Source organism: Odocoileus virginianus, chromosome 2, assembly GCF_023699985.2.
Source record: "Odocoileus virginianus isolate 20LAN1187 ecotype Illinois chromosome 2, Ovbor_1.2, whole genome shotgun sequence".
Classification (NCBI taxonomy): Eukaryota; Metazoa; Chordata; class Mammalia; order Artiodactyla; family Cervidae; genus Odocoileus; species Odocoileus virginianus.
This window is the reverse complement of record NC_069675.1, coordinates 4,219,111-4,243,124: the sequence shown is the minus strand read 5'-3', so window position 1 is coordinate 4,243,124 and position 24,014 is coordinate 4,219,111. Positions and strand designations below refer to the sequence as shown.

General features: G+C 42.4%; 1 long non-coding RNA gene and 1 pseudogene across 4 annotated transcripts; one reads left to right on the top strand and one right to left on the bottom strand.

Annotated features, from left to right (window-relative positions):
- Nucleotides 1–271: 271 nt before the first annotated feature.
- On the bottom strand, nt 272–24,012 carry LOC110143057 (uncharacterized). Of its 4 annotated transcripts, XR_011490580.1 has the most exons (6): nt 23,289–24,012; nt 22,804–23,103; nt 13,187–13,351; nt 4,676–4,760; nt 3,422–3,623; nt 272–2,895 (listed from the first exon to the last, which is right to left on the bottom strand). It is a non-coding gene; the product is annotated as an uncharacterized lncRNA (long non-coding RNA). The 4 variants fall into 4 exon arrangements; XR_011490579.1 differs by having other exon boundaries at nt 272–3,623; XR_011490578.1 differs by lacking the exons at nt 272–2,895; nt 3,422–3,623; nt 4,676–4,760 and adding exons at nt 4,767–7,440; nt 7,554–8,130.
- Nucleotides 17,054–17,623, top strand: LOC139037726 (tumor suppressor candidate 2 pseudogene; annotated as a pseudogene).
- Nucleotides 24,013–24,014: the final 2 nt, after the last annotated feature.

Sequence of the window (24,014 nt, the reverse complement as noted above, 5' to 3'; positions counted from 1 at the left end):
ATAGCATTGTACTAGTTCCAGGTGTGCAATATGATGATTCATTATTTGTATACTTTGTGAAATGATTACCACAGTGCATCGAGTTAACATCCACCACCATACATAAGTACTAAAATTTCTTTTTTTATGATCAGAACTTTTAAGATTTAATCTCTCAGCAACTGTCAAATATGCAGTCCACTATTATTAACTATAGTCACCATGCTGTACATTACACCCCCATGACTTATTTATAACTGAAAGTTTGTCCTCTTTGACCCTGTTCATTTATTTTGCCCACCCCTTCCCTTGCTCCCCACCTCCGGCAACTAGTCTGTTCTCTGTATCTGTGAGCTCTTTTTTGTTTTGTTTTAGATTCTACATGTAAGTGAGATCATGCAGTATTTGTCTTTCTCTGATTTATTTCACTTAGCATAACGTACTCAAGGTCTATCCATATCGTTGCAAAGGGCCAGATTTCCTTCTTTTTATGGCTGAATAATATCCATTTTAGATATACACCACAACATCTTTATCCATCATCCATCAATGGACACTTACATTGTTTCCATATTTGGCTACCGTAAATAATGCGGAAATGAACATGGGGGTTCAAGTTAGCATTTTCATCCCTTTAGATAAATACCCAGAAATGGAATTACTGAGTCATATGCTAATTCTATTCTTAATTTTAGTATCCGAACCAATTTACATTCCCACCAACAGTACACATTCCTTCCCTTTTCTCCACATCCTCTCTAACACTTGTTATTGCTAGTCTTTTTAATAAAAGCTATTCTAACAGGTATGAGATGATATCACATTGTAGTTTTGATTTGTATTTGCCTGATAATTAGTGATGTTGAGCATACTTTCATGTACTTGTTGACTATTTGTATGTCTTCTCTGGAAAAAGTGTCTATTCAGATCTACCCATTTTTTTAATCAGATTTTTTTTTTTACTGTTAAGTTGTATGGGTTCTTTATGTATTTTTCATACTGACCCCTTGTCAGACATATGATTTGCAAATATTTTTTCCCGTTTGGTAGGCTGCCTTTCCATTTTGTTAATGGTTTCCTTTGCCATGCAAAAGCTTTCTATGTTTTAAATTTTTTGTTGCCATACTTCCAGGAAATTTTACATCTCATACTTGCACATTTAAGTGTAAAAAGAAGACAAAATTTCATAAAGCCTCAACAAACAAGAAAATATAAAATATATAAATATTTTACTTTTGCCCCTCAGGAAATTAAGAATTTTTATGTTTATTTTGCCTTTGGAGGTAATGTTAATTATATGCATGGTAACATGAACTGTTATCTATTAGGACAAAATACAGCATCCTGTTTTAGATTTAAGGAAAAATTCTACCTTCTGCTTGCTACCTCTTTATATGTGTTTTCTTGAACTGGACTTGAACCAGTTTTATCTCGGTAGGAAACAGACATTACAATAATTATTAAGGCATTTGCATCATCTCTTAGGCTATGGCATCTGATATAATAAAGAGGCCATTTTACAATATTCTGAATTAGAAGACTTCAGACTCCTCAATAAGACAGAAATCTCTTCTGCTTCCTCAGTTTTCTTAACAGACTATGGAATGTCAAGGATTGCTATTAGAGTTTCTTTAAAGATATTTCCATCAAAGTCAAGACAACTTGAAGTTAGCCTGGCTTGAGGGAAGCTAATTAACTCCATCTGTGCTTGTCTGTAATTCAGGATAACAGCCTCTAGACTAGTGGTCCCCAACATTTTTGGCACCAGGGACAGGTTTCATGGAAGACAGTTTTTCCTCGGACCAGAGAGAGGGATGGTTTTGGGTTAATTCAAGCACATTACATTTACAATGCACTTTATTTCTATTATTATTACATCAGTTCCACCTCAGATCATCAGGCATTAGATACCAGAAGTTGGGGACTCTGTCTCCAGACAAATAGACCTATGCTTTGGCTCACTACTAATGAGAGTGATGGAGAGAACCAGGGATATGCCTCATGGTCATCTTGTTTTCAAAGGAAAATGTTTTTATCTGTATTTAAGTGTAAGTCTAATTTGGTATTCACTTTTATATAGTTCTTCCTGTTTTTCTTTCATTGTACTGTTGCAACATTTTTCACCAATTCAGACTCAAGTACCAGTGACTCTGATCTAGTAGTGAAAGTGAAGCAAAGTGAGATGTTCAATAAATATGTGCCGAATGAACAAATGAGCGAAACCTATTTTTTACATTCTTGAGGGTGAAAGGTTTACCTCAGAACTTGCCTGTGACTCTGAGAGCTCACTGGAATTGTGCTGCAGTGCAGGCAACCTTCACGCAATTCCCAAACTTCTGCCAAATGGCTGGTAAAGACTCCGCTCAGCTGAGGAATTCTTTTCAACTGCATTTACATTTTTGAAACATGGCCTATTTCTCTCCACTTTTGAAAAATTTCTAGCTAAGCAAAACATAGCTTAGGTACATCTCTGTAGTTGTCGTTCAGTCACTAAGTCGTGTCTGACTCTGTGATCCTATGGACTACAGCCTGCTAGGCTCCTCTGTCTGTGGGATTTCCCATTGGAAATGGGTTGCCATTTCCTACTCCAGGGGATCTTCCCAATCCAGGGATTAACCTGAGTCTCCTGCATTGGCAGTCAGATTCTTTACCACTAAGCCACCAAGGAAGCCCATCTAATGTAGTTATTTATTTAATAATTTCCTCAGAAAAAAGCAGACAGTGGGTCTTGGCAGAAGTGAGTGCTGAAGGCAGATCTGAAGAAGATGGTCACAGACAGGAAACAATTCAGGAACTCTTCCTTAGTAGCTCAGGGTTGTAATATTCAGTAATCATGCTAACCCATGATGAAACAAGTCCATGACCATTTTCAAGATCTTCTGTGCAGAAGACAGTTCATCCTAGGTTTTGTAGGCACTGATGGAAGGATTTGATTGCCTCTATTAGAAAAAAGTTATATTGAATGCCTTAAAAAAAAAAACCTTTAGTAGCTCCACAGATAAGTGAATACTTTTTATAATAAGTAATTGAAAGTTTTGGTTTTCTGTATGAACTCACACAAATTTATATAGTATGTGTCCACATAAACCGACAACTTTCAGTTTCCTCTTGCAAGAACTTTCTACGTGTTTCTGTTCTGTGTTTGGGGTTTTTGGCTATGAGGCATCTGGGATCGTAGCTTCCTGACCAGGAGTTGAACCTGCAGCACCTGCACTGGAAGGCAAAGCTTTAACCCCTGGACCATCAGGGAAGTCCCCTTCCATATGTTAAAAAGTTCTAAGCTGTGTTATGGTTAGAATTTTACACTTGGTCCAGGTAAAAGAAAAAAAGGTTTTTTTTCTTCCAGTTCTGTACCTTGATTGAATTATGGTGACTGTTAGAACTGATCTTTCATTTGATGATTGCACCGCCCCCCCAGCATCTTTCAAATCCCTCTGCTTACCTACACACCTCAGTCATTTGTGAAGTTTGAATTGTTCCCAGATAAGGGCTTTCTGCAAGTAGATCAAAGATAGATTTCTTCAGGTTTCACCAAGCTCCCATCTGGCAGCAGGTTAGCCTTCAAAGGTTTTGAAATAAACACCTTCACTGGGGCAGGTGGTTCATTCATACATGAAGCAAAAGAACAGTAGCTCCCTTTGTAGCTGTGAATGGAAGATTTATGCAGGTTAGCTCTGATGAGAATGAATAGGAATCGCCTATTTGAGGAGTTGCCACATCATCAGAACCAAACAGGGAAGATGGTCATCTCTCTGGGTGCTTCTCTGTGCTATTCTTGTTATTGCTTATTGTTTTGGAACTCTCTGGGGTAAAATGGAGCAGACATCTCTGGATTCTACAATGAGAAGTAGGACTTTTCCCTTTTCTGGCGAACAATGTCTTTGTGACCATGACTTATAGGATCATAAGTCTAGTATCTGATAATGTCAGATATACTTAGAAAGGCTAGAAAATGTCACCTATAGCAGGGGTCCCCAACCTCTGGGATCTAATGCCTGATGATCTGAGGTGGAGCAGATTAATAATAATAGAAATAAAGTGCACAAGAAATGTAATGCACTTGAATCATCCCAAAACTATCCCCGCACCAGTACCCCTACCCTGGTCCATGGAAAAATTGTCTTCCATGAAACTGGTCCTTGGTGCAAAAAAGGTTGGGGACTGCTGAATAGGGATGAGGGAAGAAGTATTTGATTCCAATTTTCTGTATTTCATTATTAGAAAACTCTAAATTAAAATCTTAGCAATACTTCATAGAGTGCATTTTTGGCTATAAAGTATAACCATATAGAAAAGGACAATGAAAAAAATACCCATAAAGCCACTGCCTGGCTGGGTCAAGATCCAGGGAGCATCAGCATCTTAGCAGTTTCTATGATGCCCTATCCCAGTTGCTCTTCCTTTCTCACCAAATAACCAGGGTCCTGATGTCTAAGACTCCTAGTTTAGTAGAGCATATTTGGAGACTTGTATAAATGGAATCCTAGTGATTGTACTATTTCCTTTTCTTCACTCAGTATTTTGTTTCTGAAATTTACTTACATTGGTAAACATAGTAATAGTTTCCATTTTTCATTTTCTTTGTTTTGTATTATCCTATTGTACAAATATGACACTATTTATTTATGCATTCTCTGGTAGAGATATATGGATTGCTTCCTGATTGGGGCTCTTAAGAATGATGCTGGGGACTAACCTGGAGGTCCAATGGTTCAGACTTCACCTTCCAATGCAGGGGGTATGTGTTCGATCCCTGGTCAGGGAACTAAGATCCCACATACCTTAAGGCCAAAAAACCAAAACATAAAGCAGAAGCAATATTGTAACAAATTCAATAAGAGAATTTAACAATAGTCCACATCAAAAAAATCTTAGATGTGGCACATATATACAATGGAATATTACTCAGCCATTAAAAAGAATGAAATAATGCCTTTTGCAGCAACATGAATAGTCACAGAGTGTCATACTGAGTGAAGTAAGTCAGACAGAGAAGGAGAAATACCATATGACATCCCTTATATGCAGAATCTAAAAAGAAATGATGCAAATGAAGTTATTTACAAAACAGAAATAGACTTAGAGACTTAGAAAGTGAACTTATAGCTGCCTGAGGGGAAGGGATAGTTAGGGAGTCTGGGATGGTCATGTACACACTCCTGTATTTAAAATGGATAAACAAGGACCTAGTTGGAACTCTGTTTAATGTTATTTGGCAGCCTGGATGGGAGGGGAGTTTGGGGGAGAATGGATTCGTGAATATGTATGGCTGAGTCCCTTTGCTGTTCCCCTGAAACTGTCACAACATTGTTAATTGGGTATACCCTAGTACAAAATTAAAAGTTCAAAAAAACAGCAATACAAAACAAAACAAATATTAGGAAAAAAAAAGAATGCTGCTATGTGAACAGGTATATACATGTCTCGGTGAACATATGATACATTTAGAAGTGGAATTACTGGATTAAAGAGTATGAATATGTTCACTTTAGTAAACAATGCCAAACTTATTCAAGGTAATTGCACTAATTACACACCCACCGACAGACCAAGGGAATTCACAGTGCTCCACAAGCTGGTAGTTTCCATCTTTTTATTTTTTGTCATGGTGGTGGGTGTAAAGGGTTCCCCAGGTGGCGCTACACGCGGTAAAGTACACCCCTGCCAATGCAGGAAACCTAAGAGACTCAGGTTCGATCCCTGGGTCAGGAAGATCCCCTAGAGGAGGGCATGGCAACCCACTCCAGTATTCTTGCCTGGAGAATCCAATGGACAGAGGAGCCTGGTGGGTAACAGTCCGTGGAGTCACAAAAGAGTCAGAAAAGACTGAAGCAACTTAGGAGCAGCAGCAGTGGGTATAAAATGGTATCTCACTGTGGCTGTGATTCACAGTTCCCTAGTGACTTAACGTGGTTGAACCCCTTTTCAGATGCTTATACCCAACTGATTTAGGTAGTTGTGAAGTTCCTAATCAGTCTTTTACTTACTTTTCTGTTGGGTTTTCTATCTTATTAATTTACAGTTCTATATATATTCTGGAAACAAGCCCATATATGTGTTGCAAATAACCTTTCCACCAAGGATTGGTTTTTCACTCTCTTAATGGTGTCTTTTAATAAACTTTTTAAAATTTTAATAATGTCCAACTTATCAATAATTTCCTCTAAGGATATGCATTTTTTTCTGCCCTATTTAAGAAAATTTTTCTTACCTTAAGGTTATACTGGTGTTTCATATTTTCATCTATAAACATTATTTTCTTGTTAATTTTAGATATCTGGAATTGATTTTTGTGTAGAATTGAGGAGTAAGTATTGAGATTTTTTAAAACTTCATATAGATTTCCAATTAACTGAGCACTATGTGTTGGAAAGACTGTCTTTCCATTACTGCCTTGTCCTCTTAAGTGCCTAAATGTGTGTGTCTTTGTTTTGGGCTCTCTATACGATCCCATGGGTCTGTTTTCCTACCTGACAAACATCTCATCTTTATAATTATTGTATCTTTACAAAAATGTCCTGCTACCCACTAGAGCAGGTCCTATCATATTACTGTTCTTCTTCAAAAGTATCTTGACTCTTTCTTTCACATTTCTGTATAATTTAAAAATCATGCTCTCTTTCCCACGCGTGCGTATGCTCTTTCTCTCTCTCTCTGTCTCTCTCTCTCTCTCCTGTGCAATGGGGCACTCTTCTCTTCGCGTCTTTGGATCGACGTGCCCTCACACCGAGAAGATGGATTTTCCTGCTGTTATCTAAATAAACAGAGCTGTAATAATGATTTCTCTAAGAGCTATAACACGGTCTGTCCAAGACCCGAGAGCTGTGACCCGCCGAGGGGGCTTTAATGTCCGTCACTCCCAATCTTTGTTGTGACGAGACAAAAACCGAGGAGCATACACTCGCCTGACATCTATGGGGCCGTGACTCGGGTTTAACCTGGCTGAAACAACCTCCGCTCGGAAGAGGCCAAGCGCAGCGGGAGCCCAACTCAGCGAAGCTCCTGTGGTAGAAGCAGAACATGAAGAAAACCCAGTGCAGGGGAAGGCCTGTTGTGCTGGAAACTGGGACAGTGAAAAACGAACTCAGCAGAAAGCCCATGTGGCTCAGTCTCAGATTCCAGAAGACCTCCGGTTAAGATGGGAAATAATCAATCCATTTCCTGGCAGACGCCCTTGAGATGCATCCTTGATAACTGGATGATCCTGAACATACTAGGGTCTTAAAGGAAGCCTGGAGAAACCTTGGACCACTGGACAAAACCCCGAGAAGGATCGTCAGAAGATCCTCTGACCAATCCTGAGGAATTCTGGTACGCTGACAAAGCAGCTTTGTCTTGGATGGAAAAAGAAGAGCTGGATATGCAATAGTCTCCAATTTTGAGACCATACAGGCTAAGCCTCTGCCACAAGCAGTCAAGGTGCCAGGACATGACTCCTGGATTCACTACTCACGAGTCAAGCTTTGGAAGAAAAGAGAAGAGGACACTCAATACACCTGTCAACAAGCTACAACATGCAATGCCAGTTCAACAAAGATACAAAACTACAGCTGACGACAGAAAACATCACTCACCTTTAGGTGGACACCACTATAAGGACTCTGAGGCCTGAGACTAGCAAGAGGGGGAGGCCCAATACACCCTCGCCATCCCAGTTCAGCAGGAAGAAGCCAGAAAGACCTCGACGCTCCTATTCCCAAAGAATTGGGCCTCCCATCTCTTGAGGGGGGAATGTGAGGTAGGTAGAATAGGGAAAATGAGTCCAAAATGGACTAAAAGACAAGGAAGGGAAAAGCCAGAGAAAATAGAGCAGAGCAAGGTCAAAGGAAGGTCCAGGACGGGAGTGAGGGCTTCAGGTAGAGCAGCGCCCCTGCCTAGGCCCAATTTGCATAGGACAGGCCCAGGGGGGAGAAAAAACCATAAAAAGAGGAGCCTAAGGGTTTTCTCTCTCTCTCTCTTTCCCACACGTGTGTACGCTCTCTCTTCTCTTTCTCTTTCTCTGTCTCTCTCTCTGTCTCTCTCCCACGCGTGTGTATGCTCTCTCTCTCCCGCGTGATGAGGCACTCTTCTCTTTGAGTCTTTGGATCAACGTGCCCTCACGTCTCGAAGATGGATTTTCCTGCTATTATCTAAATAAATAGAGTTGTAACACTGAAAAAAAAATCATTTAGTGATGTTCCATATAAAATATGTTATGATTTTTAACCTACTACATCAAATTATGGATACATTTGGGAGAATAGACATCTTTCTAATACTGAGTCTTCTAGTCCATGAACATATGTTCTTCTATTTATTTATTTTCTTGGTAATATTCCATAGTTTTCTTTGTTAAGGGGTTGGTACACTAATTTTTAAGTATTTATCACTAGGTATTTGAATTTTTTGATGCTTTTATACATGAGTATGTGTTTAAATGTTTAATTTTTAAATTCTTGCTGACACATAAAATTCATTTGGATTTTTCATTTTGACCTTGTACTATATTTAGCAACATTGCTAAAAGTCACTTACTCATTCTGATAATTTAGTGGTAAATTCTTTAGGACTTCATATATATTCAATCATTTCATCTGTGGAAAAAAATTTTACTCTGTCACAATTCTTATACATTTAATTTTTCCTGATCAAGTACACTGGCTAAGACCACCTATATGAAGCTGAATAGAAGTGATGATAATGGATACCTTTGTCTTTATAATCACAAAGGAAAATTTTTCAGCATTTCACCGTTAAGCATGATGCTTTCTGTGGGTTAATGTCCTTTTTTTTCTTCAAAGATACTGTTTATCAGATTAAAAAGTTAACTGCAGTTCCTAATTTAAGAAATTTAATCCTTGAATGGATGTTGAAATCTATCAAATGTTTTTCTGCATCTGTAAAAATATTTTGATTATCATATCACTTTCTCCTTTATTATGTTGATTGAGTTTCAGAAGTTAATTTAACTGTGTAGTCAACTTGGTTTTCACATGGAAGCTTTTTATATACAGCTAGATTCGATTTGTTAATATTTAATTTGATAAAACTGAATGAAATTGAGTTGTGTAAAAGTTTATCCTTATAATGGCCTTGTCAGATTTTGGTATTAAGATTAAGCCAGGCTCAAAGAATAAATTAGGGACTTTGAGGAAGAGATCAGAGTGAAGTGACTTCTCCTGTAAACGTTTGGTAGAATGGCGCTGGTGAAGCCCTCTGAGCCTGTAGGTGGGAAGGTTTTCACTGACAAACTCGTCTCTGATAGGAATAGGGCTCTTTGGATATCATCCTTCTTCAGCTGGTGTTAGGCATTTGAATTCCTTTAATAGGAATTTGACCGTTTAGTTTAGACACAAATTGTTCACGTGTGCATTTGTGTGCTCAGTTCCTCAGTCGTGTCTGACTCTGCGACCCCATGGGCTGTAGCTTGGGAGGCTCCTCTCCCATGGGATTTTCCAGGCTGGAGCGCTGGAATGGGTTGCCAATTCTCCTCCAGGGGCTCTTCCCCACCCAGGGATCAAATCCACATCTCTCGTGTCTCCTACATTGGCAGGTGGATTCTTTACCACCGTGCCACCTGGGAATCCCCATATTGTTCATAAAATCCTGTAATTATCTCTTTAATATAACAGGATCTACATACCCCCTTTTTCGTTCCTAATATTGACTATTTTTGCCTTCTGTCATTTTTTTCAGGCTCACCAGGAATATATCAATTTTATTAATCTTTTCAAAGAATCAATTTTTGGGTTTGTAAATCCTTTCTACTGTGCTTTTTTTTTTCTATTTCATTAATTTCTTCTTTTTTTTTCTATTTTCCATTTTCAGTATCATTTGCTAATATTCTGCCTAAATTTTTGAGGAGGGATGCTGAAATCAGGTTTTCAGTCTTTCTTCTTTTCTAACATAAGTGTTTTGGACAAGTAATACTTTTCCACCAAGGCAAAGTATTTAGGTGCATCTTATAAGTTTTGATATGTCAAATGTTCATTAATGACTGCTTAAAAATAATTTCTAACTTCCATTGTGATTCCACTTTGACCCATGGGTTATTTTGTTTCTTACTTACCAAAGATCTAGAGATTTTTTTTATTATACCCATTCTTTTTATTAAAAAAATTATTTTTGGGTGCGCTGGGTCTTCGTTGCTGTGTGTGGGCTTGCCCTAGCTGCAGCAAGCCGGGGCTCCTCTCTACTTGAGTCGTGTGGGCTTCTCATCGTGGTGGCTTCTCCTGTTGCAGAGCACAGACTCTAGGCGCATGGCTTCAGTAGCTGCGTCTTGTGAGCTCCAGAGCTTGGGCTTCAGGACTTGTGTCGTGCAGGCTTAGCTGCATGGCAGGTGGGATCTTCCTGGACTCGTGTTGAATCCATGTGCCTGCCAGGCAGATTCTTAACCACTGGACTAACCACTAACCACTAACCACTTCCAACAGGGAAGTCCTTATTATACCCATTCTTGTGCACGTGTAGTGGCTTTGATTTGGAACACAATAGAACGGGAAAGACTAGAGATCTCTTCAAGAAAATTAGAGATACCAAGGGAACATTTCATGCAAAGATGGGCACAATAAAGGACAGAAATGGTAGGGACCTAACAGAAGCAGAAGATATTAAGAAGAGGTGGCAAGAATACACAGAAGAACTGTACAAAAAAGATCTTCATGACCCAGATAATCACGATGGTGTGATCACTCACCTAGAGCCAGACATCCTGGAATGTGAAGTCAAGTGGGCCTTAGGAAGCATCACTATGAACAAAGCTAGTGGAGGTGATGGAATACCAGTTGAACTATTTCAAATCCTGAAAGATGACACTGTGAAAGTGCTGCACTCAATATGCCAGCAAATTTGGAAAACTCAGCAGTGGCCACAGGACTGGGAAAGGTCCGTTTTCATTCCAATCCCAAAGAAAGACAGTGCCAAAGAATGCTCAAACTACCACACAATTGCACTCATCTCACACACTAGTAAAGTAATGCTTAAAATTCTCCAGGCCAGGCTTCAGCAATACGTGAACTGTGAACTTTCAGATGTTCAAGCTGGTTTTAGAAAAGGCAGAGGAACCAGAAATCAAATTGCCAACATCCTCTGGATCATCGAAAAAGCAAGAGAGTTCCAGAAAAACATCTACTTCTGCTATTGACTATGCCAAAGCCTTTGACTGTGTGGATCACAATAAACTGTGGAAAATTCTGAGAGATGGGAATACCAGACCACCTGACCTGCCTCTTGAGAAATCTGTATGCAGGTCAGGAAGCAATAGTTAGAACTGGACTGGTTCCAAATAGGAAAAGGAGTACGTCAAGGCTGTATATTGTCACCTTGCTTATTTAACTTACATGCAGAGTACATCATGAGAAACACTGGGCTGGAGGAAGCATAAGCTGGAGTCAAGATTGCTGGGAGAAATATCAATAACCTCAAATATGAAGATGACACCACTCTTATGGCAGAAAGTGAAGAAGAACTAAAGAGCCTGTTGATGAAAAGTGAAAGAGGAGAGTGAAAAAGTTGGGTTAAAGCTCAACATTCAGAAAACTAAGATCATGGCATCCGGTCCCATCACTTCATGGCAGATAGATGGGGAAACAGTGGAAGCAGTGGCTGACTTTATTTTTTTGGGCTCCAAAATCACTGCAGTTGGTGATTGCAGCCATGAAATTAAAAGATGCTTACTCCTTGGAAGGAAAGTTATGACCAACCTAGACAGCATATTAAAAAGCAGAGACATTACTTTGCCAACAAAGGTCAGTCTAGTCAAGGTTATGGTTTTTCCAGTAGTCATGTATGGATGTGAGAGTTGGACTATAAAGAAAGCTGAGTGCCGAAGAATTGATACTTTTGAGCTGTGGTGTACGAGAAGACTCTTCAGAGTCCCTTGGACTGCAAGGAGATCCAACCAGTCCATCCTAAAGGAAATCAGTCCTGGATGTTCATTGGAAGGACTGATGTTGAAGCTGAAACTTTAATACTTTGGCCACCTGATGTGGAGAGCTGACTCGTTTGAAAAAGACCCTGATGCTGGGAAAGATTGAGGGCAGGAGAAGGGGACAACAGAGGATGAGATGATTGGATGGCATCACCTACTCGATGGACATGGGCTTGGGTGAACTCCGGGAGTTGGTGATGGACAGGGAGGCCTGGTGTGCTGCGGTTCATGGGGTCGCAAAGAGTTGGACAGAACAGAGCGACTGAACAGAACTGAATGAATAATCATGTTGAACATCTTTTAATATATTTATTAGCCATTCATATAAAGAAATGACTTTAAATCTTGTGCCCACTTTTAATGGTGTTATTTTTTAAGATAGTGTGTTATGAGTTCTTTTAATATTCTTCATGTAAATCTTTTATCAAATATATAATTTGCAAATATTTTGGTTGCTTTTCTATTTTTCTAAATTAATTTATTGGGATTCTGATGTCAGTTTACTGAACAGAGGTTCTGGTGATGTCTATGATATGTTATGAAATTCTGAGATGAAGAGGTAGTTTTGGAAGCAAAATTCAGTGGTCCAGGTGCTTAGTGGCCAATACTTCCTCAAGATCCTTTTATGCAATGTTTATGTAATGTTTTGTATCCAGGAACTAAGTAAGCCTGCTTTATATGCATTCATATAGTTCTATTAAAACATATCTGCTACAGTGGTTTCTGTACAATATGGTACAAAGAGTAACACGTAGTTTTAAATATTTTTTACATATTTACTTTTAAGTCAAATTTACTTAAAAGTAACATTTATCACTTTTTACTTTCTCCATGGTGTACTTTGAAACATGGAAGTTTATACTTTGTGATGAATTCCAACTTCCCTTTTATCACTTGTGACTTCTGATGTCATATATAAGAGATCAGTTCATAAATCAAGGTCACCAAGATTTAACTGTGTGTTTTCTGCTAAGAGTTTTACAGTTTTAGTCTTACATTATATCTATGATTCACGCGAGGTAATTTTTGTGTATGATATGAGGAAAGAATCTAAATCCATTCTTTGGCATATTGAATATCCAGTTGTTCAGCAACATGTGTTGAAAAGACTATTCTTATCTCATTGAATCATCTCAGCATTGTTGTCAAAAATAAATTAACCATGAGTGTTTATTTTTGCACTATCAGTTCTGTTCCCTCAATACATATGCCTGTCTATTGCCAGCACCATGCTGTCTTAACTTCTGTAGTTTTGTAGAAATTCAGAATGAACTTTAAAAAACTGAGCTATGAAGTCACCTGGGTCGATGTAAAATTCACAACTTTGAAATGTCTTTGGAGCGCGGACTCCTAGATCTGTTCCTTGTGCATCACGGCTCAGCTCACAGAACAGCAGAGCGTCTTCTGAGAGGTTCACAGTGGCTCGTGACTGACCTTCCTGGCGGGTTTTCTCTCCGTCATAGTCTGTTTGTGGTGAGTGAGCAGAAATGTGTTAGTGAAGTCTGCTCTCAGGTCACAAGGGAAGACAAGCCACAGGAGAACACACCCCTTGTACCACTTTGTATGGGGCTTCCCAGGTGGCACTAGTGGTGAAGAACCAGCCTGCCAATGCAGGAGACATAAGAGATGCAGTTTCGATCCCTGGGTCAGGAAGATCCCTTGGAATAGGAAATGGCAACCCACTCCAGTATTTTTGCCTGGAGAATCCCATGGACAGAGGAGCCTTATGGGCTATAGTCCATGACCTCAAAAAGACTCAGACATGACTGAAGCCGGCATAGAAGCAACATGGATCAAACCATAGGCAACTAGATAAAAAAGTACAGTCAATAGGAACTTTCCTGGTGGTCCAGGATTAAAACTCTGTGCTCCCAATGTAAGGGGCACAGGTTCAATCCCTGGTCGGGGAACTAAGATCCCTCATGCTGCACGGCGCAGCCGAAAAAAACAACAACAAAAAAAAACAAAGTAAAATACAATCAATAAAACTTCCAAATACATATGAAATAAATCAGATTCACAGACATGCAGAATAGCAAGAGATCATAGAGCTGGCATTGAAATGATGAGCAGCTGCCTAGAGAGTTATCATGTCAGAAAGAGGCCCTCCAATTCTTTGAAGAAAGTCTTCAGATCCACTAAGGCCTTGCAAGCCCATACATCATTCCCCCTTTCGTCTTTTTCCATGGAAACAACGAAGAAATTAGTCCTCATCCTATTTTCATTCCAGACACTATTTTTAGTGTTACCATTTGCTATAGAAACACTCCCTTCATTCTTTCACCTGAATGTCATAATTTCACTGACAGAGCCACGGAAGAGCTGCTCTGGCAGTTAGCAGTAGAGGGTTGCCTTATGAACATGTTTTTGTTCTAACTCAAGCAAAAATAAGGAGCTGCCCAAGCAGTGACAGAAAATCTTTCTGTAATTAAAAAAAAAGAAAAACACCTCTATGGTGGATGAACCTAGAGCCTGTTGTACAGAGTGATGTAGGTCAGAAAGAGAAAAACAAATACCATATATTAATACATATATGTGCAATCTAGAAGAATGGTACTGATGAACCTATTTGCAGGGCAGGAATAGAGATGCAGACACAGAACAGACTTAAGGGTGGGACAAACTGGGAGAGCAGAACTGACATAGATATACTACCATATGTAAAACAGCTAGTATAACACAGGGAGCTCAGCTCGGTTCTCTCTAACAGCCTAGAGGGGTGGGAGGGAGATTCAGAAGGGAGGAGATATAAGTGTACTTAAGGCTGATTGGAGTTGTTCTATGGCAGAAACCAACACAACATTTCAAGCAATTATCCTCCAGTTAAAAATTTTTAAAAACATGTAAAAAAACCTCCTCTACATATTTATTTATACTTTATTTATATTTATAATCTGTCAAATGAATAAGATGCTGCTGTCAAACAGCAAGCTCCTATTAAATGAATTGAAGTGTCTCTCATTTGTCCTACCAAGAAGATAAGCTCTCTGTCAAGTTTTGCTGGTGATTTCCAGAGATTCAGGAGGCTACAGAATTAGGCAGAGGTAAGCAGATGCTGTTAACACACCTGCCTTTAGCAAAGTCCAGCCATTGGCATGTAACCTTGGGCTTTTCTTGTCCCCTACAACATGAGGTTGAAGAGTCTGATCGCTAAGATCCTGGACAGATCTCATCTTCCACACTGTAATTCCAGTCACGTAGCACATCGTGCTGGGGAGGCAAGACCAGCCCCAGGGAAGCTTCATCTAAATGAAAGTCGTGAACTGCATTGGGTACTCAGAAACACAGCAGTGTGTTCATTGGCAGGAACGATCGCTCTTATTCAGTGCCTTGCATTTATACTCCCACATTTGTTCTCCTTGCTTCTAAATTAGTCAGTGTAAAGACTTTTAAAAGATTAGCTGGTTTAAAGCCACATTTGCAAAAGGAGCTATGTGGGCCAGCACATAAATCAGATACATGCTTATTTTATTTTTCTGGGATAAAACCAAAAGAAAAGTAGTGGTTTAGACTTTTTCTTTCTAAGAGTAATTAAAGTCCTCATTTTTCTTGTGGAAAATACCATTCCATATAAACACAGCATCAGCACCATGAGGGGTTCCAAAATAATCTTCCAGATTCATCCCCAGTCCAGAAAGCTGATATTTTTGGATAAGAAATTCTTTTGGGGTTAGAGTAAGGGTTAAGTATGAAAGTGCAGAATTTCATGGAAAATAACATAACTGATAAAAAAACAACAAAATTATGATTTTTAGAAGCTGTTACAAGAGAACACACTTTTAAAAAGAGGGAATAATTTAAAATAAATCTTGTAAAATTGGGGTGAATTAAAATGGAAAGCATTTTTGAGTTATCAAGTATTACTGCTGTGGACATTACTGAAAGTTCTATAAATTGCTGTCTGTGTGTGTACGCTCAGTTGCTCAGTCTTGTCCGACTCTGTGACCCCATGAACTGTAGCCCGCCAGGCTCCTCTGTCCATGGGATTTCTCAAGCAAAATACTGGAGTGGTTTGCTGTTTTCTTCTCCAATAAATTACTGATGGTATTCAAATGACTGCCCAAGGCTTCAAAATTTCAGATCGTCAGTGTTCTGCATTTGCCCCCTGCCCCACCCCCCACCAAAAACTGCATGGAAGAGCCTTAGTTAAGAGTCTGAATCCTAGTTTGAATGATAACCTCCATTTAAAATATTAAGCTTGGAACTTCCCTGGTAATCCAGTGTTAAGACTCCACACTCCCAATGCAAGGTGCTCAGGTTCAATCCCTGGTCGGGACACTAGATCCCAATTTAAAAATTTTAAACATATTAAGCTTATGCAACTAGGATTCAGTCAATGCATATCTAATGGGACCTCTTCTCTAGACTGTGCCAGTGAGTAGGCATGGAGAAACAGACTTTCTAGCAAAAAGACAAGGGGATTCTAAAATAAATTATTAGTATCCTATTGTTGTAGTAACAGATTACCACAAACTTAGTGGTTTAAACAATACAGTTCAATGATTTTACAGGTCTGGAGGGCCTTATAGGTCTGAAATCTGCTGTTTGTCTTATTAAGCTAAAAATTAAAGGTGTCTGAAGGATTCTGTTCCTTCTCTCCTTCTCTTCTCCCTTCTCTCCTGAGGGGAGAATCCACTTCCTTGACTTTTCCTTGAGCTTCTAGAGCCCACTTTTCATGGCTTGTGGCCCCTCCCTCCACCTTCAAGGTCAGCACTATTGAGCTGAGACCATCTCAGGCTCCATGTCTCTGGTCTTCACTGCCTCCCTCCTCCCTTTTAGTACCCTTGTGATGATAGTGGGCCCACCCAGATCATCCAGGAAGATCTCCCTATGTTAAGGTCAGCTGCTTAGCAGACTTAATTCTATGCCTGGTAACTCTAATTTTCTATGGAATAAAGAAGCAGAGTCATTTGTTTGGAAGAGCGTGATGGGTGGTGCATGAGAGCAGTAAGAGCTATTGCTCTGAAGAACAGGAGAAGCTGCTGCCCAGGGATGAATGGAAGTACTGTCCAATTGTGTCATTCTGACCCTACAGGCTAAGAAGCCTTCACACCCTGTGACTCACTAGTGCCTTCGACCCATTCACAGCCATGGACTCAGGACCTCCTCTCTGGATCTCTCCTAAAGATATAAATGCAGGAGACAGCGGAGCCTGCGGAAGGCAGCGGCGGCGGCGGCATCAGCAAGCCAAGGCCCAGGCAGGGCATGGTGGCGCCGACGGCCTTGTAAGAGCGAAGTTACCGCGGGGCCCGCCATGCGCCGGCGGCCCTGACATGGGCGCCAGCGGCTCCAAAGCTCGGGGCCTGTGGCCCTTCACCTCGGCGGCGGGGGGCGGTGGCCCAGAGGCGGCGGTCGCTGAGCAAGCTTTGGTGCGACCGCGAGGCCGAGTCGTGCCCCGCTTCGTATTCACGCGCCGCGGCTCCATGTTCTATGACGAGGATGGGGATCTGGCTCACGAATTCTATGAGGAGACAATCGTCACCAAGAACGGGCAGAAGCGGGCCAAGCTGAGGCGGGTGCATAAGAACCTGATTCCTCAGGGCACCGTGAAGCTGGATCCCCCCCGCATCCACGTGGATTTCCCTGTGATCCTCTATGAGGTGTGAGCCTGGGGGGTGGCAGGCATAAACACCCCCTGCCCCAGCAAGACACCCCCAGGCTCAAGGTGTGGCTTCCATTGAGGAACCTAGGCTGGGGCCACAACAGTGAATAAACTCCACTGGCCTGGAACCTTCAGCTGTGAGCAGGGCAGTCCTACAGTGCTGGTTGGGTGTTGGTTTGTATGTGGACCAGAGGTGGCTGGAAGCTGGTGAGGGCTGATGGCGGAGTTACCAGTCCACCTTTCCCAGCAGTCCCTACAAGGAGCATGGCAGGGCACATGCTGGTCAGGAATGCCTGGTTCCTGTGCCCCTGCCTGGCCTGCATTCTTCCAAGCTTGCCTAGGGCCCAGCCCTGCTAGAGGCTACAGCACTTTACAAGCAAGGTCTGCCTTTTTCCAGCCCCAGGGCAATGGGAGCTCTACAAAAGTGGGAACTTCCTTTCCCTCACTTCCTTTACCCTCTTGTTGGAGCATTTCAGCCGTTTGCTACCTCGATTCCTCCTGTGTTGGATAGCGGCTGGGGGCAGAACAAGCCTGATTTTTCCTGCCCACCTGCCCATTTGTTCCCAGCCCCAGATGGATGGACAATTTGCTGGCTGTTAATAGGAATAGGGACTGGTGTGGGAGGTTTCTCCCTCTACCCAGGGCTGGCCTGGTCCCTCCCCACTGCAACTAGTTGCCCCCCCCCCCCCAAGTTGAGAGGGCATAAGATGGGGATCAGGAAGGGCTCTGGATGCCTGTGCCCCATCCCACCTACTGTATCTAATCCCCCTTGCCCTTACACATCCGCCACCCTGTGGTGAGGCACAGCACCCTAGGGCTGGTGCCAGTAGCTCTGAGGAGCCCACCACCCCTTTTCCTACAGTATACCCCTCCCTTCAGGATCAATCAAAAGAAAAGTACTGGAGCCCCTGGATAGGGGCAGAAAGGAGAGAACAACCATAATAGGAATACTTAAAATGTGAAAGCTTGTAAATAGTTTAGTACATGATGTTGTTGGGGCAGAGTCTGATTTCTACATAGAAATGATTTTTTTTTTAATTCCTTACTGTGCAAACTCTGTGCTTTAAGCGTGTGAGAAATGGCTTGGGGAGGGTAGTCCTCAATCTAGGAAGGCTGTTGTGTTATTTGTTCAATAAAATTATTTGTAGACCCTGCAAAAAAAAAAAAAAAAGATATAAATGCAGACAAATTATGGACAAGGCATTTGTCAGATAATTTTGTATCATACTTTTAAACTGGAAAACATGTAGTAGAGAGATAGTAAGATAAATAATGACATATCTATCTAATGGATATCAGTTGGTTATTAAAAAGTACATTTATGAACACTTGGTGATCACATGGGAAGATACTTGGGTTATGATGTAGCTGAAAAAATGAAGACACAGAATTGTGTATTTGGCTTAATCTCAACTAGGCAGGAGACATCTGAGTCTGCAGGCTAACCCTAGTGTCTTTTTATAAAACAAAAATTGGAAGGAAAAACAATAAAATGCCAGCAGCATTTTCAATATAAGAATTGAATTTCAATATAAGAATCATATCTAGAATATATAAAGAATTCCTACTGCTATGTAAGTAAAAGATAGTCCAATAGAGGAGCCAAAGACTTGAATAAGCACTTCAAAAATAGGATATCAAAATAGCCAATGAAAAGATGCTCATCATTAGTTATTAGAGCAATGAAAATTAAAACCACAATGAGATACCACTACCACACTGAAATGACTAAAATTAAAGAGATTGACAATACCATATATGCAAGGATGTGGAGAAACTGAAACTTGCGTATGTATCATGGTCATGTGAATTGGCCCTACCATTCCAGGAAAATGTTTGGTAGTATGTATTAAAGTTGAACCTACATATGTCCTATGATCCAGGATTCCACTCTTGGATAATAACCAGCAAAACTGAGTGTTTATGCCCACCAAAACATATATGAGAATGTTAATAGCAGATTCATTGTAACATGCCAAGCTTGAAAACAATCCAAATGTCTAAGAAGAGTAGAATGGGTAAGCTGTGGTATATCCATATAATGGAGTACTATGCAGGAATGCAAAAGGAATGAACTGGTACAACATGGATGAATCTCACAGACATCATGTTGAATAACAGAAGTCAGATACAAAAGAAGACATACCGTGCCAGTCTACATATACCTATTCATGAGCCTTAACACCATAGGTCACTAATCTATGGTAACAGAACGTGAAACAGTAGTTAGCTGAGTACACTGACTGCAGAAGGGTACAAGGAAGCGTCCCAGGGTGCTAAGAATGTTCTAGATCTTGATGTGGGTGATGGTTGCATGAGAGAAATGATATGTAACTGAAAATTCAAGCTAAACACAGAGATGTGTGTCCTTTAGGTCAGTTATACCTCAGAAAATAAAAACAAGACCAAATCCTGCAAACAACAAGAGCAAAAACCACTGGCAAGATTTAGCCCACCCTGAGACCATAAGATTTTATGAAACTTATCATCCATGATAAATTTCTAGCAGAAGTGTAACCTCCCAGCCCCAGCTGGTGCTAAGCCAGAATTATCAAATACCCCTGCCTCACTAAACCTGAAATACCTTGCTACAGATCAATGAACTGGCCAAAAGGATAAATAGTATCTACATTAGGAAAAAAACATTCCATCAGGGAAAAAAATCAGAATTCCCTGAACTTGTTCTGAACATAAGCCCACTTGGTCTCTTAACGTGACATCTAATTTATAAAATAAAATGTTTTATACATTTATGAAAAAACATTCAGAACCACTGAAATAAAGGTGTGATTTCAAGGCAGAGCCTTGTGACTCTTGTAATGGTCTTGAGAATAATCACTAGTTACAGTGAAAATGCACAAATGCATGAAGCTGCTTGATTGTGTAGACAAAAAATGTACCTGACTGGGTGTGTGTGTGGTGGCAGATGATGCCACGTGAATAACAGGCAAGGAAGGAGGACAGTGACACAGTTCAGTTCCACCTCTGTCATCAAGGCTCACCCAGGCAACGGGCTTGCTGTCATGAGAAAGTTGACATCTTTTTTGGCTAGTTGGCTCCTGGCTGGTCCTCAACTCCAATCCTCATCTGGCCAGATGGGGCGGGGGGAGAGTCTGTATTTTTGGAACCCAAGGGGAAACAGGCAGAATGCGTGTCTTATGAAGACCCCAGAGCAGAAGCCTGGGGTGAAGCCATTTCCCACAGAAGAGTCTCTTGGTACCAGCCTGGGCTACTGAGCCTGGTGCCTCTGGTGAACCCCCTTCTTCATCCCACCAGTGATAGCTCTCTGGTCTAAGTGATTATTCAGTAGAGAGGAGACTAGACTTAAATAATCTTGCTTTCTGAGATCCCAAAAGATGCTTCTTCCTGAGAGTGGGGAAGGGTGAATGTCCTTTCTTTTTAAAGCATTTTCAGTTTGCAGCATTAGATGCCGTTGGTAGAAAGGTGGGCTGCCCAGGGGGCGCACTGGTACAGAATCCTCCTGCCATTGCAGGAGACACAGGAGATGCAGGAGACACTGATTTGATCCCTGGGTTAGGAAGATCCCCTGGAGGAGGAAATGGCAACCTGCTCAAGTATTCTTGGCTGGAAAATCCCACAGACAGAGGGGCCTGGTGGGCTAGAGTCCACAGGGTTGCAGAGTCATACATAACTGAACGATTGAACATACACAGCAGAAAGGCAGCCTATTCAGTGCCAAGACTGCAGACTGTGGGTTCAAATCCTGGCTCTGCCACTTCCTTCCTGACAGACCTTGGGTACCCACCTCATTTCTCCACAACAGGGAGATGACAGCAGTGCCTCATCTGTAAAACGGGATAATAGTAGGCCTTGTTTGATAGAAATGCATTCCCAAGTGAGATGCAATAGATTCACTGATTGATACGGACCACTTTTGAAGTTTTTTTTTAATTGAATTTGTTACCATACTGTTTTCGTTTTATGTTTTTGTTTTTTGACTGTGAGGCATGTGGGATCATAGCTCCCCAGGGATCGAACCCACATGCCCTTGCACTGGAAGACAAAGTCTTCACCACTGGACCACCAGGTAAGTCCTGAGGTAGCACAGCTTTAGGTCTTTCTTTTGCCTTATCAGCGAGGTTCTCCTTCCCCAGGAGGAAGCGTTCAGGGATAGATGAGAGAGATTTTTCTGGAGCTCTAGAATAAACAAAGAAGCAAAAACCAAAACCAACCCTCTGCTCTTTGCTTTATGGTTGTCTGTGCAAGATTCCAGAAACTCTACATGGGGGCTGTTTCCTTGAGACCGTTGGCAAATGGTTACTGACATTTTAGCCTTTTCTCAACCTGGCTTCAAGATTTGGCCCATGAGGCATTATAGAGGAAAAGAGCTCCCCTGAAGGGCCCTGGAGCAGGCCTGGGGGCTGAGGAAGTGGGAGGGCATTCTTCCTTTCAACACTTTTAAAGCTTGCTCTACCAGGACCGGATATTTTCCCATTTCTCTAACCTGTTCACAAAGTTCCCCTACCCTTTCTATTTTGGGTGTTGACACCATGTTCTTTCTCAACCTTAACTAATCACCAAGAACTTTTGGTTTTGTCCTATCAAAACCTCTAGGAACTTCAAACGCCACCCACAGCACACACAAATAAAGCCAGAAGTTTATGATACTACAGAAACAAATGAAATCCTTACTTAGAAAGGCAATATATGGAGTCAGTAAATATTTATGAGTTACAACAAAATAAATGTGATTTTTAACAGCTAGGAGCAGAGGCTCAAGGTGGGAGAGAAGAGAAGAGCGTGCAGGTTCGTTTGGAGTTGTTCAGTTTAGTTTGAGGATTCTGAAAAAAGCACACACACTGCCCCGCCCCTAGTCCTTGTCTTTTATCTTCATGAGTCATCTATCCATTGTGAATGCAGGTTACTAAATTGGGGGGCTATAGACTGATTCACAATATATTTTTATTCCTTTCACGCAGGAAATTTAAAGCACTTAACAACGGCAAAAGGGGTTTTTAAGAGAATGGCTTATTCCAAAGGGATTATACAAATTTTATTTTCATAACTAAACTTCTCTTTATTTGCTCAAGTAAATGCGATCTGTCTTTAACTTCTTTCTGTGTCCTGCGGTGCTTAGTTGCGATCAGCATGTCCAACTCTTTATGACCGCATGGGTTGTATGTAGCCCGCCAGGCTCCTCTGTCCATGAAATTTTCCAGGCAAGAATACTGGAGTGGGTTACCATTTCCTCCTCCAGGGGATCTAGCCGATCCAGGGACCGAACCCATGTCTCCTGCATTGCAGGTGGATTCTTTACCACTGTGCCACCTCGGAAGCCCTTTAACCTCCTTACCCTGCCTCTGATGCTTTTATTTGGGATTTTGCTCCGTCAAAGCCAAGAGTGGAGAGAGACCCTTCCACCATCTTCTCCTCTGGCTCTTTTGCAGATAGCGGTACAAACGCGGGCTTCTTGGGTCTTCAGTGCCCGCAGGGAAAATCCCCAAACCCACCACCTAAGATGTGGTGCAGAGCCCGAGTGTGCCCAACATAGCTGAAGATTCAGACGTTGGTCATCAATCAACGCGCTGCTAGCATGAGCTCTTCTAGCTGGCATGGAAACTTCTCAAGGGTCAGCAGCCGTGGCCTCCGTTCCCTGCGGGTCACAATTCACGTGGGTCTTCCCTCCCTGCAGGTTAAGCTCCCCGCTCTGTAGGTACGTGGCCGGGACGGGGGCATCTGGGGCTGTGTGACGGTCAGGCCCAGGCTTCAGGGCCAGCTCTCAGGTCACCGCTGAGCGACCACCCGAGGCCAGCACATTTCCCAAGAAAGTCTCCTTACCTGGACCGGTCGGTCTCCACAAGAAAGTAAGGCGAGGCTGCGAGGCCGCTGGCAGCTCTTCTTCCCCATTTGCAGTGTCACAGCAATGATTCACCCCGCGACAGGGCGGCAGCTTCCCTAGTTAGCCTGGAGACGCTCCGGACACACAAGGTTATATAGAAAACAACTTTTACTTCTATTCAAACACACCCTTCCCACTCACGGCGCCCTCCCTCCGGCCCGTGGCCGGCTTGGCGAGGCGGATGATGAGCGTCCCGGGCCCAGCGCCGTCGGGCAGCGGGGCCCTCAGGTGACCGCCGAGGACGAGGGTGCAGTCGGGGCCTCAGGGGCGCGGAGCGGGGGCACCTCGTCCACGGGACCGTCGGGGTCGCCGGGGGGAGGCGGGGAAGAGGGGCTACGCCCGGCCCTGAGCTCCGACAGCGCCCCCGCGCGGGCCGGCTTAGGCGGGGGTCTCCGTGGGCTGGTGAGGGGGGTCCCCGCCGGCAGCCGGGCCCGCGGGCGCCACCCCCACGAGCTCGCGGCCCAGCGCGGCCGGGCGGCGGGAGCGGCGCGCCGCGGGGGAGGTGCGCGCGGCGGGCGAGCGAGCGGACCGAGAGGAGTGGGGGAGCGGCGTCCGCCCCCGCCGTGCCGAGAGCGGCAGAGCCGAGCCGGCGCGCCGGGGCCGGGGAGCGCGCCCGAGGCCCGGCGAGAGCCAGCGCCGGCGCCGGAGGGTCGTGCCCGCGCCCG